The sequence below is a fragment of the Nicotiana tabacum genome, chromosome 1 (assembly GCF_000715075.1).
Source record: "Nicotiana tabacum cultivar K326 chromosome 1, ASM71507v2, whole genome shotgun sequence".
Lineage (NCBI taxonomy): Eukaryota > Viridiplantae > Streptophyta > Magnoliopsida > Solanales > Solanaceae > Nicotiana > Nicotiana tabacum.
The window spans coordinates 178595970-178601592 of NC_134080.1; positions in this window are offsets into that span (position 1 = coordinate 178595970).

Sequence of the window (5623 nt, forward strand, 5' to 3'; positions counted from 1 at the left end):
TATAGTTAGTGAGCGATCAGATCCTGGCCGTTGGATGAAGCGAGATGAAGGGCCAGGATCTTTCAGCTGGTGAAGAACAATGTCGTTTCAAATGCAAGGGGTTGGGTTGGTCCGGGGTTGAACGGGTCGGGTTTAAACAATGGGTATGGATATATGACGAGGGCCGTCAGATCAACTTGGTTTGGACGGCTGAGATGGATTGTTCTTGAAACGACGTAGTTTTGGTGCCAAACTACGTCGTTTGGTGGCCTGGGAGATGGGTCGCTTGGACCGGCTGCCTTGGGCTGCTGTTGGGCCTCGAATTTTAAAAGAAAACTGGCCCAATCCAATCTTTAAACCAACTTGCACTCTTTCCTTTTATTTTCTAATTTGAAACACAATACCTAATTAAAGTAAAATTAAACACCCATTAATTAACACTTAACACAATTATCACACACATATTAAAATATTTAAATAGGTAAAATCACACCATGGCAACAAATAGAATAAAAGATGCATTTTTTGTGATTTTCCTTTTAATAACCGAATTATGGTTTAATTACACACGACATATATTTTTTGTATTTTTGTTTGATAAGACTAAATAAAAACGGACAAGACCACAAATAACCACTAAAAATGCCACGTAAATTCCAAAAATTGTACAGCAATACCATTTGTTATTATTTTTTGATTTCTTTTGGAGTAATTATCGTGTAAACAAAAATCACGTGCTCACAGTTGCCCCTCTTTGTCCGAAAACACGAAGAGTTTTCGTGCAAAGATAAAGTGAGCGGATATGAATGATTTTTCCCATCGGACTACTCCGTGTGAAGCACATTATGAAAGATTTTACCGAATCTTTGCTTCGAAGATTTCCTACATATCCTGGGCTAAACAGGAATCAGGTCAATGTAGTTCGGGAAACTTTGGTAGCTGGGACTACCATGGGATTGCAATGCTTGCCGTTACTGCTGTTGCTGTTGCCACTACTGCTTACCGACCACCTTATTACAACCAAAGGAAATTGAAACTGAACTAACTATTTACGCCTGTCAACCGCTAGTTACAAGATTCCTATCTATAATTCTTTTGCAACTTGATCTTGGGTCTTAGCTGATTCTGCTTGTAGACTTCGATCCGAATCTTGATGCTTGCAAGTTGTAGGCACCTGTTTATTTCTGCGATATTGAGTGAGACGGGATTGGCAGAACTCGGGACATTGATCAAATCATGGAGTGATCTGCCCTTTATTTGTTTCAATATCTCGGAACATCTTCTTTTTGTCCTTTTCTTCTTTCTTTATTCTGGATTGAGACTCATCCCGTAGGTCGTCTCGATCCATGCGCCTCGAGGTCAGACCTGCTGAGACAAACAAAACAAACGAACGAAATTTTTCTGCCTCAGTTTCACTAGGAAAATTTCGTGAATTAATCGCCATAACAACTTACAGAATTGATGAGGGGATTGGAAAACTTTAGTCTACAAAACGCAAATCAGGGATTGGAGTCCTAATGTCGCCATAAGGTAAAAACGCTCAGTTCAGGGATTGGAGCCCTGATGCTGGCTGAATGGAAAAGTGCTCAACTCGGGGATTGGAGCCCTTATGTCGGTTGACAGGAAATAAACACTCAGTTCAGGGATTGGAGCCCTAATGCTGGCTAAACAGAAAATAAATGCTCAGTTCAGGGTTGGAGCCCTAATGCTGGCTAACAGAAAAATAAATGCTCAGTTCAGGGATTGGAGCCCTAATGCTGGCTAAATAGAAAATAAACGCTCAGTTTAGGGTTGGAGCCCTAATGCTGGCTAAATGTAAAATGCTCAGTTCAGGGTTGGAGCCCTAATGCTGGCTAACAGAAAAATGCTCAGTTCAGGGTTGGAGCCCTAATGCTGGCTAACAGAAAAATGCTCAGTTCAGGGTTGGAGCCCTAATGCTGGCTAACAGAAAAATGCTCAGTTCAGGGTTGGAGCCCTAATGCTGGCTAACAGAAAAATGCTCAGTTCAGGGTTGGAGCCCTAATGCTGGCTAACAGAAAAATGCTCAGTTCAGGGTTGGAGCCCTAATGCTGGCTAAATGGAAAAATGCTCAGTTCAGGGTTGGAGCCCTAATGCTGGCTAACAGAAAAAATGCTCAGTTCAGGGTTGGAGCCCTAATGCTGGCTAAATATAAAATGCCCAGTTTAGGGTTGGAGCCCTAATGTTGGCTAATAGAAAAATGTTCAGTTCAGGGTTGGAGCCCTAATGCTGGCTAAATGGAAACTTGCTCAACTTAGGGATCGGAGCCCTAAATTGGGAGGATTGCCAGGTTATGTTGGAAACTGTCCGGGTTATGTCGGAAAGATTCGTCGGGTTATGCCGGAAAAGGGAAAGAGTTCTCTGGTTATGCCGGTAGGTCATCGGGTTATGCCGGAAAGATTCATCGGGTCATGCCGGGAAGATTCATCGGGTCATGCCGGGAATATTCATCGGGTTATGCCGGGAAGATTTATCGGGTTATGCCGGAAAAGATCCACGGGTTATGCCGGGAAAATTCATCGGGTTATGCCGGGGAAGTCATCGGGTTATGCCGGGGAAGTCATCGGGTTATGCCGAAAAGGGTCCACGGGTTATGCCGGGGGATTCATCTGGTTATGCCGGAAGGTTCATCGGGTTATGCCGGAAGATTCATCGAGTTATGCCGGAAGATTCATCGGGTTATGCCGGAAAAGGTCCACGGGTTATGCCGGGAAGATTTATCGGGTTATGCCGGGGGATTCATCGGGTTATGCCGGGAAGATTAATCGGGTTATGCCGGGAGATTCATCGGGTTATGCCGGGGAAGTCATCGGGTTATGCCGGAAGGTTCATCGGGTTATGCCGGAAGATTTATCGGGTTATGCCGGAAAAGGTCCACGGGTTATGCCGGGAAGATTCATCGGGTTATGCCGGTAAAAGGTAAGAGTCCTCGGGTTATGCCGGGGATTTGGATAGAAAAAGCTCCTTGGGTTATGCCAGGGAGATCCGTGGTTTATACCGGGATAGTTGAGGAATGAGGTCCTACGCTACCATGATTTTTCTTTTGGGATTTTCATTTTTATTTCTTGTTTTCTTTCTTTTCTTTGGTTTTCCTTTATTTATCAAAAATGCATGAAAGAATTCCGGGGAAACTTAATTTTGGTCGTTTTCCTGCTGCAAAGTTGTTTCAACGCTCGCGCGCTTCATTTCTTTTGGGCTACACCTGCTTCTTGCATGGTTGCTTTGGATTGAACCTGTCTCAATTTTCCTAAACAAAGAAAAATTGTCAGTTTGAAAATGGTGGTTGGTTCGGTGGCCTTGATCGTTCCAATTGCTTTGTCTCGGCCTAATTTCTGTTGAGAAACTCTGCCATTGATTGGATTCACAGACGACCCCTTTTAAACTGATCAGACTCACATTTCCGGATTTTGTGATGATTTGCCCGTGTAAGGCTTTGGTTCTTTCATCCCATTCTGCTTGGGGATTCTTTACGAGGCCAACTCAGTGGGGATTTTTATTGGGGAGACTCTGTGGGGATTTGTACAAGGCAGACTCGTTGGGGATTTGCTGGGGCAGACTCTTTGGGGGATTTTTACAAGGGAGACTGGGATTTTTACAAAGGGAGACCCTGTGGGGACTTGTCGGTTTTTTTTCTTTTTTTCTTTTTTTCTTTTTTTTTATCCTTAACCTAAACTGCAGTGGCTAATCGTGTGAGACTTAACCTTTCCAACTCTATTTTACCTTTGTAGGCCTTTCTTTTCTGTCTTCTTTCTTCCAAATTCAATTTTAGAGCATTTGGGGGTACCTTGGTTTCTTCAGCTTCGCTGAGGCGATCAACCATATGAAACTCAACCCTTTCAACTTCAATTGCCTTTATAGGCTGCCATGGCCGGTCGAGGTCGTCTTGATGCCCCTGCTGAGGCTGGGTCCCTTTTGCACATTAGCGTGTATCAAATGAAAGTCCTGTAAATCAGTCTTGCCATCCTTTCTTTGTCTTGGTTTTTGGAATAGTGTTAGACCAAAAGGGATTCAAAGAAGACAAATAATGGAGAATGAGTTTAAAACTAGAAGTGTCTCTTTCGGGCAAAGGAGAGAAGGACTTATCTGGAGTACCTGCGGGCGTCAAAGAACATGACATGCTTCTTGGACTGGATACCCGATCCGCATCAAACTCCAGCTTCTCATGCATCTATTGATCCGTGTTTCCAAAACGAAGAACCTTTCTAGGACTTTTAGTGATAAAGTATCCTGTTTTCGGCCGTCAACGCCCTTTGCGGGTTTTCGCTAATCGACCTCTCTCATTTTTTATTTCTCTACTCTTGTCGCCTCATGATGCCCGAAGGTTTTCACCGATAAGACTCTCTCATTTTATTTCTTTCAATCAGATTCCAACAAGGACGTTTTCCACTTTCCTGTTTTTGCCAATTGATCAGAAGGACTTGGACAAGGTTTGGGGTGAAAAGAATTTGAACTACAACTTTGGAACCTTTTGGGCGGGATCATCGCCGAACCATTATAATTTCTGCCCCAGTTTCACCTTTGGGGGACTTCTTGGGTTTTTATTTTGGTGTGACTGAACCCCAAAGAGAGGTTGCCTACGTATCCTTTCGGAATCAAGTCAGACGTAGTTCGTGCCACTGCGTATCCTTTCCCTTTTTTCTCATTTTCATTGTCTCTTTTGTTTTGTTTTTCACTTCCTTTCCCCTTTTCTCTTTTATATATATATATATATATATATATATATATATATATATATATATATATATATATATATATATATATATATATTTTTTTATTTTTCTAATTCTTTCTTCTTCTTCCCTTTTTTCTTTTTATTTGTCCTTTTCATTTCAATTTCTCTTTTTCTTTCATTTTATTTTCAATAAAACTTTCAGGTTCCAAAGAGGGTAATCAAAGAAGAGTAACCGGCTCAAATGGGTTTGCAAAATGGTTGATAGTGTTTGGGTAGCGAGAATGAAAGCCTTCGTCATCTCCAACTGTACAAAGACATCGCCGGAGCAATCTAGACATAGTACTGCATCTGCTTTCATAGCGGGGTCGGCGTCATTTCTTTCGACGTCGCCCAAATACAAATGCTCCTCTTGGCAATATTTTCCAATGACGTATGGACCCTTCTTTGTCGGTACAATTGCTCGTGACAAACCGCTGTCATTAAGGTTAACATTCCGTACGGATCTAAACCCATTTACTGTCCTGAAACTCTGCTTTAGTGACGGACATTTTCCAAACCATGAACCAATTTTCTTTAGTTATCCCTATTTTCTCAAATTCTTTATATTTCAAATTTTGACTCATTATTTGAAGTCTGACGGAGTTCTCGGGATCTGGGCATGAAGTCCGCAAGCATGTCATGTTACTTAAAGCTGCATCATCAGAATTGAAGAGAACTAAAAAAAGAAAATATAGCAGATCTCTGAAAAAGAAAGTGAGCGATGAAACATGATTTCATTTCTTGGAATTTTGGGAAGAAAAAAAAAGGTTGACATTCAGGAAATTAAAAACAGGAAACTAAAGAAAACATCTGAGTTACACCCTGGGTAGCTCGTGGTGCAGAGAAAGTGGCAGGACGGGTCCATTAGGACTTCCGTTTGATCAAGAATGGCGTAGCCTTCCAGTTTTGAAGCTT